The sequence below is a fragment of the Natator depressus genome, chromosome 2, assembly GCF_965152275.1.
Source record: "Natator depressus isolate rNatDep1 chromosome 2, rNatDep2.hap1, whole genome shotgun sequence".
NCBI classification, from domain to species: Eukaryota; Metazoa; Chordata; order Testudines; family Cheloniidae; genus Natator; species Natator depressus.
This window is the reverse complement of record NC_134235.1, coordinates 239,026,337-239,038,373: the sequence shown is the minus strand read 5'-3', so window position 1 is coordinate 239,038,373 and position 12,037 is coordinate 239,026,337. Positions and strand designations below refer to the sequence as shown.

Below are 12,037 nucleotides of genomic sequence, written 5' to 3'. Positions count from 1 at the left end.
CCAGTTTGCAAATAACACCTTACACAACAACTTTTAGATACTGATTATGACAACAGTGAATTGGGGCAATGAGTGTATCAGGCCTGATAAGAATTATGGTATCTTGACATTGAGGAGCTCCCTGGGTCACAGAGGGGTGGGACTTACGACACACATCAGCATTTCCCATTGGCTAGTTTATGCAGCTCCTTGCCTAGCATGTTGGCTTTTGGATCACATCCTAAGGTGCCTATTTCTCCCCATTCATTGTATAGGGAGCCTAGATGCCTAGATAGGAAATAGAGCAAATCAGCAAATAGAGGCTTTGGCATATTTTTAATTAACAAGAAAGATAGCATGATACCTTTCAGTCCTTGGAACACAGTGGCATGGGTTCTGGCCAACATTCTTTGATGTACTCAATGTAACTTTGTCCTCTTTTGAGATTTAACTAGTGATGGGCAAACATCTACAACAATGTCTACACTGTGTTTCTGCATGGTTTTTGCAAATAAGGTGCTAACAGTTCCCCTGGCCATTATCGGCAGGGCCTTACAGTTTGATGATTCAGCGTGGTTTAGATCAGCACCTCATAGTTTAGGTGCTTAATCCAAATTACTAGATTTTGGGGGGTCTAAACTCAACTGAACTGAATCTAAAACCAACTGAAAAGTAATATTTTGATGTAAAGAAACCACTAGCTTCATGCAGGAATATGGAAAGAATCTGCATACATGATCAACTTGCTTGGTAATTAATTTAATTTCAATCAATGAGTGTTCTATAATAAAGTCTATGAATTTGAGAATCAAGCCTGACATAAGGTACCCAGATTATTTCAATAGAAAATTGAGACTACTTAACTCAAGGTCTGATCCAACTCCCATTAAAATTGGTAGAAATATTCCAAAGAAGAGCTGGATCAGCCCCTGGTGGTGTAAATCTAGGGTAAGTGAAGTTAGTGGATTTACTTTGGATTTACACAGTTATAAATGAGAGTAGAATTTGGCCTTTAATACCCTAATAATGTCAGAAAGGAGACTATGGAAAAGCAGGTTACAGTTGTGCAGGAACTGGGTAGTAAATGCCAATTACAGAATCCAGTGGTAGCAGCAGGCATTCTGGTGAGCTCTGTTCAACTGCACTTCAGAGGAAAAATAACCTACCGATACTATACTAGAAAAATTGAATAGAAATCACTGGATAACATGCTTTTGGTGGAAGAAGGGCAGGGGGAATCACAAGATGAAGTCTCCAAGCTGAAATCCTCAACTGTACCAAACTGAGAAGATAACCAGGGAACAGAATCTGGGAGATAACCAGAATGAAATGGAGAGTATGGTGGCTGACAACACAATTACTGAACAAAAGAAAGCAAAGCTTCTTTAGAATTCATCCTGTAGAAGATGGATCATAAATAACAATACTTTAGTCACACACAAACTTAGAGTACAGAGGTAAACTTTGCAGAAAACAGGATTTCCTCCACTGAGGATGAAGGGTACAATTTTCAATAGTGCCTAAGGAGGGCAGATTTTTGAAGGTATTTAGGTACCTAAAGATGCAAAAAAGTTGCCTAATGGGGTTTTCAAAACTGCCTAGTCCCATGGACTTCAATGGGAGCTAAGCACCTGGGCACTTTAGAAAATATCACTAGGTGCCTATCTGGATCTTTAGACACCTAAATACCATTAAAATCTGGCCTTTAATAACCTAAGCCCTAGTGGGAATTCAATAGGATTTAGCAGCCTAAGTCACTTACATGATTTTGAAAAACTTAGCTAAACTGCTTTCCTGTGAAAAAGGTTTAAAAGTTTAGTGTGAGTCCTGTAAACCAAGGGAACTTTGTGACTGACACGGGGAATCTGAGAACATGACAAGAGGAACAAGGAGGATTCAGGTACTAGGTGTCCCTGAAGGGGAAGGCATGGAGAAAAAGCTTAAGATGTTCGCTATCAAAATAATCCTATGCCAAATTCTTACAATTGAATGGCACACAGAACCTAGTCCAATACCAGTAAATAGGATGTTCAGTGTTCAAACAAAAGAGAGAGAGAGTGTAAAGAAAGTGCAACATTCAGGCTTTATTCCTTTCCCCACGTATACAGTACTCTCTCAACAACTGTCTTGAAAGTAGCGTTCCCTACATTCCTAGACATTATTCTGTACAAAAGCATACCCTCATACAATCTATCATATCACAGAAGCTTCCCTCTCATTTCCATGCCCTTCCCCAAGGACAATGATAACAAAATGAATAAGGTGGATAAAAAGCAAATTCTGAACAAAGTAATTAAAAAACAGTAAGCAAGACATCAGTGGCATGAAAGGGTCACCAATCCTAAGCACACACAGATGTGGGCAGGGAAACAGAACTTAGAAGGTAGAAATTTGCATGCATTTGGCAAATCTGCAGGGAAAAGAATATAAAACATGCTACATTAATTGTTATGACAGGAAAGACCACAAGAAAATTTGAGGATCTGGAGGAAGCGGAAGAGTTATTGACAGAAATAAAATGACTTTAGAAGACAATACAGGGGCTATTTGAAGAGCTATTTTTCTCTCTTTCATTTATTTACCGGTAAAATTTCTGGGCCAAACTCCTGACAGGAATGATATCCTTTTACTGAATTGTTGGATGTGTTTTTGCTTTTACTATTATATGCCTTCTAAAGTAAGTGGCACATACTGTATGCTTGTTAGTAAAGGACATTTCCTGGCTAGGGAGCCATTTCCACTGGCTAGGGAGCTTTGGACCAGATCCACAACGAGGGTAAATCTATCAAGAGTAATTTAAATCAGCTGAGGAGCTGGCCCTTTAGGTGGAAAAGGGAACAACAGAGTAATTAATGGCCACAGCTGTGGGTTCTACATGTTAATTGATGGCCTCTTTCACACCACCAGAATTTTTCATTCTGGATGTTCTCATAATAGCAGACTTTAATTAATTAGAAAATTGAGAAATGGAATCTTCTGGTTTGCTATCAACTAAATTAATTTTGAAAGTTGTTTGTTCTTGTGGTTTCAAAGATCCCTGACTTGCTAAATCTGTGCCTAGACCAATCAAACTATAGCTGGATTTATGAATTATTTATTAGCTATAGAATGTGTATGATATTAACCCGCCCTTCCACCGTGAAAAAAAACTGTTAGAAAATGTAAAGCCAGGTATTTTAATAATTCAAGATACTTAACTTGTTGGGTTTTTAGGTTACCAGATTAGAATCATAGAAGATTAGGGTTGGAAGAGACCTCAGGAGGTCATCTAGTCCAAACCTCTGCTCAAAGTAGGACCAACACCAACTAAATCATCCCAGCCAGGGCTTTCTCAAGCCAGAGCTTAAAAACCTCTAAGGATGGAGATTCCACCACATCCCTAGGCAACCCATTCCAGTGCTTCACCACCCTCCTAGTGAAATAGCGTTTCCTAATATCCAACCTAGACCTCCCTCATTGCAACTTGAGACCATTGCTCCTTGTTCTGTCATCTGCCACCACTGAGAACAGTAGAGCTCCATCCTCTTTGGAACCCCCCTTCAGGTAACTGAAGGCTGCTATCAAATGCCCCCTGACTCTTCTCTTCTGCAGACTAAACAAGCCCAGTTCCCTCAGCCTCTCTCTGTAAATCATGTGCCCCGGCCCCCGATCATTTTCGTTGCCCACCACTGGACTCTCTCCAATGCGACCACATCCTTTCTGTAGTGGGGGGCCCAAAACTGGATGCAAAACTCCAGATCAGGCCTCACCAGTGCCAAATAGAGAGGAATAATCACTTCCCTCGATCAACTGGCAATGCTCCTACTAATGCAGCCCAATATGCCATTAGCCTTCTTGGCAACAAGGGCACACTGCTGACTCACATCCAGCTTCTCGTCCACTGTAATCCCCAGGTCCTTTTCTGCAGAACTGCTGCTTAGCCAGTCGGTCCCCAGGCTGTAGCAGTGCATGGGATTCTTCCATCCTAAGTGCAGGACTCTGCACTTGTCCTTGTTGAACCTCATCAGATTTCTTTTGGCCCAATCCTCCAATTTGTCTAGATCACTCTGGACCCTATCCCTATCCTCCAGCATATCTACCTCTCCCCCCATCTTAGTGTCATCCACGAACTTGCTGAGGGTGCAGTCTATCCCATTGTCCAGATCATTAATAAAGATGTTGAACAAAACCGGCTCCAGTATCAACCCCTGGGGCACTCCGCTTGATACCGGCTGCCAACTAGACATTGAGCCGTTGCTCACTACCCATTGAGCCTGACAATCTTGCCAGCTCTCTAGCCACCATTCATACAATCCATACTTTTTTAATTTGCTGGCAAGAATACTGTGGGAAACCGTATCAAAAGCTTTGCTAAAGTCGAGATAAATCATGTCCACCACTTTCCCCATATCCACAGAGCCAGTTATCTCATCATAGAAGGCAAACAGGTTTTTTACTTTTCACAGAAGTATCTGTGAATTGTGGTAGCAGTCACTTGACTGGGCAATTAAATAATTATTGCCATTTAATTTTAATGTAGTAATATTGGAAGTAATTAAATGCACTATGAGGGGATTCAGTAGAAAGTTAAATTATTTATTTTTAATATTGCACAAAAGAATCCTGAATGAGGCAGAGATCCTAAGGTAAAAATAGCCTGGGATCATCTTATTGAGGATTATAGTGTAATGCATCGGCACAGAGTGGTAAACTTAATGTTGCCCAGACAACTTTAGCCTTGTCATTACCTGACTTTGGAGTACTTTAGTTTTTCTAACACAGTATTGTCAAGGTTCCTTCCCCACTCTGAACTCTAGGGTACAGATGTGGGGACCTGCATGAAAGACCCCCCAAGCTTATTCTTACCAGCTTAGGTTAAAAACTTCCTCAAGGTACAAACTTTGCCTTGTCCTTGAACCCTATGCTGCCACCACCAAGCATGTTAAACAAAGAACAGGGAAAGAGCCCAGTTGGAGACGTCTTCCCCCCCCCCGAAATATCCCCCCAAGTCCTACACCCCCTTTCCTGGGTAAGGCTTGATAAAAATCCTCACCAATTTGCATAGGTGAACACAGACCCAAACCCTTGGATCTTAAGAACAATGAAAAAGCAATCAGGTTCTTAAAAGAAGAATTTTACTTAAAGAAAAAGTAAAAGAATCACCTCTGTAAAATCAGGATGGTAAATACTTTACAGGGTAATCAGATTCAAAACACAGAGAATCCCTCTAGGCAAAACCTTAAGTTACAAAAAGACACAAAAACAGGAATATACATTCCATTCAGCACAACCTATTTTACCAGCCATTTAACAAAAGGAAATCTAATGCATTTCTAGCTAGATTACTTACTAACTTAACAGAAGTTCTGAAGAGCATTCCTGACCTGGTCCCGCATCACACAGACAGACAGACCCTTTGTTTCCCCTCCCCCACCTCCAGCTATGAAAGTATCTTGTCTCCTCATTGGTCATTTTGGTCAGGTGCCAGCGAGGTTATCTTAGTTTCTTAACCCTTTACAGGTGAAAGGGTTTTGCCTCTGGCCAGGAAGGATTTTATAGCACTGTATACAGAAAGATGGTTACCCTTCCCTTTATATTTATGACAAGTGTTCTTTCTTATTTGCATGGAATTGCCATTAACCTGGGAAGTTAAAATAGCACTATGTCCATGGCTGTTCTACCCAGTGAAGGAAAAAAAAAATAAAGCATTTGAATTTAATGGAATATAACTGAAGTATTTGTGCCTTAAAAGTTGCTTTTAAAAATAACTTGAATGAATGTGTAAAATGATATTTAAGTGAAAATCCTCAGTCCCTTGGAGATCACTTGCCAGCACAACCAGCACCAGTGGGAGGCATAGGTGCAGGGGGTTAAATCAAGATCTTCCAACCCCACTGCATGAGTCCCCCATAACATCCTGAAATTAACTGTTTATAATGCACATAGAACATATATAAATAGTATGTAAACCAGTGTGTCTGTGTAACCTATCTCTCTATGCACACATGTACATAAACATTGATGTGTGTCAATGACACTGATCACTTTGCTTGAAGGAGATAAGCCTTTGTGACCCAGAGACCTCTTGGTGTAAACTGGAAGATGGCACAGGGGGTGCATCAGGTTTTACAAGGATCCACTGTGTTAGATATGTGCATAATAGTTCACCACAGTGGCATGTGAGGTCTCTACCGAGAGCCAGCATCCCTCTGGTCATAGATATGCCTCCCTGGTGAGGGATCCTGTGTGTTGCCTTGTATCCCCAGGTATAGCCTAACAATCAGTTGTCTTTAGACATAAACAGGACTTTATGCCTGTGTATGTAAGCACAGATCATATTTGAGGAGTTATGTTCCTAATGTCTCAGAGTTAAAACAGGTCATCCGGAGGTAACATACCTCAGAAGTGTTTGTCACGCTCTCTGGAGTGGTTCATGACCATAAGTGACAACCTCAGGGCAGACTGTCAAGAAGCAGGGCAGGGACCTCAAACTGGTTGTGTTCTATAATTAAATTTCAACAATCCATTAACAAGTCTGAACTCCTAAAGCATTATAACAGTCTGACCATGGAGTCCCAGTCAGTCCCTTTGGGCATTCCAGTCTTTCTTGCCACCCAAGCAAGCTGAACTTAGTGATAGTTGGTTGCTATACATCAAATATCACAACGTATTCAGGTTGTTCAAAGTCCCAAGGGACCAGTCACTTACCCAGGTCAATTTGTAACTTAGATCTCTCACCACAGACATTGCTCATAACCAATCCTATAATAAACTAACTAAAGAGTTATTACAAGGTTAAAGCAAGCAAACATATATACACATATGAGTTTATAGTCTGTGGTGCCAAAAGGTGACAGAGTTGTAGTAATCTGTCATCTCTGAATGTCTTTTAGGGCTAACCCATATTGACCCTGGAGATCTCTGCTTCTGTTTTGTAGCTCCAGCCTTGGGAGAGTCCAAACAGCAAAAGAGAGATCAAAAATTTCCTCATCAGCTGTTTTTATTTCCTTCTTCCATAATTTAAGATAATGGGATAAGCCCTTTTGCATGCATTCTCTTCATGGCTGTGAAGGGGCAACTAACAAAGTCTTTAGTGTAGCCATTTCATTTTGATAGGCCTTCTTGATGGTTAGAAGACAATCCCTCATGACTGGGTTCACAGTTTCAGAATATTTTTTTTAAGTCATAAAGCAAAAACCTAAATATTACCTTATTGAATGTCATAAAGATATTATAAGTGAGATTAATGCATGAAGCATTTCATAAAGTCTAAAGATTAAACAAATTGTTATAAGTTCAATATCCATCTTAACCAGACTAACACACAGGTGAAACAGATTGTGTTCCAGCAATGAATTTGTCAGTGTTCAGCTGAGGACTAAAGACTTGGCAAGAGCTGGCACCTGATCTGTCAAAGTCACAGTGTTCCTTTGAGGCAGGAGGTAACAGACACCTATCTCCCTGTCTGGTCATTTGTGTATTGCACACCTCCTGATGTAGGCCTGTTTGCATTCTGAGCCACTGGCAAAAGAAGAAATTATGAAATCTACAAGAGAGGAAATTCACAAGAAAAAGATGTCCCATTTATGACTAAAGACAAAGGGTATATGTGTGTGGGTACAAGGAAACACACAGGCTTCTTCACCAGAGAGGAAACCTGACATCATGCTTGTCTTATGAAAGGAGGATCACAGCCAAGTCTGGCTGAAAAATGATACATGGATTTTGGTAAGCCAAACTCTACAAGACATGAGAGTATCTTCGTAATTAAGTCTAGGATCCAGAATGGGTTATGATTTTATTTCATATGGAACCGTTGGTTTCCAGTACTTCTACTTGCTATTACCTAAATCTCTATTAGATAATCTTATACATCATTTCACTATAAACATATCTAAGTGCTGTGTGTTAAGCAGAGCCATGATCTAAGGTGAAACTAGTAAGCAGGGCTGTACTGTTTCTATGAAAGCAACAACTATGTAAATAGTGTGAGTGTCCATTGAGCCAGTCATTGGACACTCCAGGGAGATGGTAGGAAGGCTCGTGGGCTGGAAAGTGTCTATCACTAACCTGTAGAGTGCCAGCAGGACCTGCAAGGCCTAGAGGGGAGGGCTTGTGTTGCCCATGGGCAGTGGATTTGGTGAGTTGACTCCGGCATGTACAGACAAGGCTTCCTCACACTAAGGACAGGTACCAGTGAGATGCCTTACAACCTTCCATACTCCTGGGAAGTATTCCCCCCCCGCCCCCGTCCTCAAACTTTTAGTTGCTTGTTGTCTATTTAGATTATAAGATCTTTGGAACAATGACTACGTCTTATTATATGCTTTTTATAGAGGCCAGCATACTGTGGGAAACTTAGCTCAACATTAACAATAATAAATAGCTTAAATGTAAAAATGTATATTTACAAAAACAACCTTAATTCTTTCTTTACCACTAGAGCTAGGCAAATCACAGATTTTTCAGTTGGTTGGAAACTCTGAAAAAATGGGGGGAAACCTGTTTTTAGTCAAACCAAAAATGATTTTTTTTAAAATTTTTGGTGAATAGAAAAGTCAAAAAAATTCATTTAGGGTCAAATGACACAATTTGTCTTGCCCCAAACAAAACATTTTGGCTTGATGTCTAGCATTTTAAAATGTTTTTGATGTATTTTAAACAAAGGAAATTTTGAAACAAAAGGTTGATTCAAGCTAAATAATCAAAAAAGATTTCATTTTAAAAATGCCAAAATATTTTGTTTTGATATTTTCTGATTTTTTCAGTTTCTCTTCCCCCTCCTCCCAACCAAAGCAAATTAACAAAACTGACATGAATTTGGCAAAAGCTTCAGTTTGACTGCATCTGAATTTTTCACCAAAAAAAGTTTCATATAAAAAATTTTGTCCAGCTATAACCCAAAGCAACAGCACTAGACATGATTGTTCACCACTGAACTAGAACCCTTATCAGCATCCATTCAGAATAATGAAGTCACAAAAAGAAATGAGACAAAAGGTTTACAGAGAAAAATCTCTGTTATATGCAGATGAAGTGCTACTGTGATAAAGGGTCTTGAAAAATCTATCCCTCCTTTAATGGAAGTCCTGAAATAATTTCAGCATAGCACATTAGAAAATGGGAATATCTCTGTTTTTTTGTTGGCTAATTTTTCAGTTATCGTTGTTCAGGGATGAGAACTTCAAATGGTTGGGGGGGAAATCATTTCACTACTTGAGAATAAAATGAAATCCAGGCTTGGATGGTTTAAGACAGATCAGGTGCTATAGTAATAAACAAAATATTTTAAAAAACGAAGGGATACATGGAATTTATACGGCAGATTTAGCACATTCATTAATGGGTTTGGCAAATCATTTTAATCACATATCTTATGACACTATTATAAATATATATTTAAATAGTTAATTAAGCTTTATTACACTTTGGTTGGCTAGGGAAAAAAATTGTGATAAAATTAAGTCATTCAGCCTTTACTTCAAAAGGAGAATTAAAGCTTGCAGACCTTAAAACAAAACAAACAAAAAACCCCAGAAAAACTAAAAAGCAAAAGACAATACTCAATTGAGTCCATTAAGAGTAGAAATACAAAATACTTGGTTCTTGGAATTTGGGCATCATATAGGTATGGAAAGAAACAGAATATTTCCAAGACATAGCTCAAAAACTGAAGCCAAATAGTAAAACCAAGCACCCAGTGAATGCTGTTTTGGGGAGCAGGGAAAAGGAGACCTATATTTCCATGTTACAATGGAGGTTTAATGCTGAGATCTGTTTGGTTGAGTTTGCAGTTCCATTGTATTCTGTAACCTACTATCTACACGCAATTACTTTTGCAATACTTTGTGCTTTTATCTCTTGGGTTTCCTCCATTTAACAGGTCCTCTATGACATGTCAGCTTCCTTTAGCCTCTGTTGCAACATGAACAGGAGCACTTGTGGCACCTTAGAGACTAACACATTTATTTGACCATAAGCTTATGGTCAAATGAATTTGTTAGTCTCTAAGGTACCACAAGTGCTCCTGTTCTTTTTGCGGATACAGACTAACATGGCTGCTACTCTGAAACCTGTCATATTGCAACATGGAAATATAGTTCTCCTCATCTTCTCTGTTCCCAACATAAGTGAATTAACTCCCATTGTAATGAAGCTGAAATTAGACCTACTTCCACAGCTTCTTTACAACAAGAGTGAAAATCCAGGATTCTGGTTTCTGATCAGATCCCAAACCTAGAAGACTTGGACTTGGTTCCAATGTTCAGAATCCAAATACTCCAAAAGTTCAAGTCTATTTCTTATTTTGCATCCTCCAGAATGGACTATTATAGTATCTACTCTGACCTCCTACATAACACAGGGCATAGAATTTCACCCAGCAATTCATGCAACTAGCTCTACAACCTGTGGATGAACTAGTTCAGTGGATCTCAACCTTTCCAGAGTACTCTGTATCACTTTCAGGAGTCTGATTTGTCTTGAGTACCCCAAATTTCTCCTCACGTAAAAACTACTTGCTTACAAAATCAGACATAAAAATACAAAAATGTCACAGCATACTATTACTGAAAAATTGCTTACTTCCTCATTTTTACCATATAATTATAAAATATATCAGTTGAAATATAAATATCGTACTTACATTTCCGTGTATAGTATTTGGAGCAGTATAAAGTCATTGTATGAAATTTTGGTTTGTACTAACTGCCCAAGTGCTTTTTATGTACCCTGCTGTAAAACTAAACAAATATCTAGATGAGTTGGTGTCGTATACCCCCTGGAAGACCTTTGCATATGCCCAAGGGTTCACGTACTCCTGATGGAGAACCACTGAACTAGAGCATAGAATTCAGGCCTGGAATTCTGTCTGGGCCCAATCTTACTTGCTCTGAGTGAAATTCACCCTTCTGCAGTGGGCCAGCTCTGGACTATGCACCATTTGAGTCCCACTCAGGGCTTAATTGGGACCTAACTAACTGATGTATAGGTCCAGTGCTGGTGCTCTGTGGAGGAGTGAATTTCATCCTTTATGCATAATGGGATTTGTAATAGGCAATGTTTTTTCCCCACTGTAAGGTGAAAAGCACACTCAGTACTGTCCTGTCAGGTATAAAACACCCTGGACAAAACAAACAAACAAAAAGTTAACATTTTTAATCTCTCTACAGGCAAATTCTTCTTCTTCTTCTTTTTTTTTTTACAGATTACAAATCTAGTAGGGATAATTGTTCCTTTTTAACAAGGTCACAAACATGATTTGAATATTTCCCGCAGCTGTTGCACTAAAACCTAAAGAGGGAAACAACTGCAGCTATTTACAGCAAGCGTCTTAGTGAATTTTCAAAAGAGAAGGGCTAGGACTCCATTTCACTAGGCTAGGACAGTTATGAAACATTATCAGCGTTAACATTTATAGGCATTCCACTTTGTCTGATATGATTTGAAAGCTTGACACAGGTACTGACCTGATAGACAGACTGAATTAACTGTCCCTCAAAGCTGTACATTTTAGAGCTCTCGGTGCACACTCCTTCTCTCTTTCAGCAGGATGGAGGATACCACATAGTTAACTGGAAATGAGAATATTACCCTCTAATGGCAACGGACACTGTTGTGAACATTAGTATATTGCAAAGCACTTTTAGGGGTTTTTTAAATAGTCTTTTTAAATTTAGTCTAGTCAGTAAAAATGTTCATATTACATGTGTGTCTTCTTAACAACTCTATCCAACCTCCTCAAAGTCACAGTGGAATAACCCATTAGCTGTTGCATTGCACAAGCTGACATCTCTTATCAGAAAGAAGTGTCAGAATGTTCAGACAGTCAAGCAATCTGATCCTGCAGCCATAACACCTTGGGGCTGTGGACTCTTCAGATCTTATAAACTAAGCAGTCTTGTATTTAGATGAAAGATTTGGTATAGATTTTTTTAAAGAATATTTTCACCCTTTAAAGATGAAGGGTTTGATCCCAAAAGCCCTGAGCAGTCTGGCCCTGATCAAGCAAAGCACTTAAGCATGGGCCTAACTTTAAGCCTGGGGGTAGTCCCCTAAGGGCCTAATCTTGCTAAGTGAC

The 12,037-nt window shown here is 39.3% G+C and overlaps 1 long non-coding RNA gene across 1 annotated transcript in view; it reads right to left on the bottom strand.

The window, feature by feature from the left end:
* Positions 1-11,521, bottom strand: part of LOC141981785 (uncharacterized) — a 56,164-nt gene extending 44,643 nt beyond the window's left edge. The window contains exon 1 of the long non-coding RNA XR_012637918.1: positions 11,427-11,521. This is a non-coding gene — a long non-coding RNA (uncharacterized LOC141981785). The remainder of the gene's footprint in view (positions 1-11,426) is intronic.
* Positions 11,522-12,037: the final 516 nt, after the last annotated feature.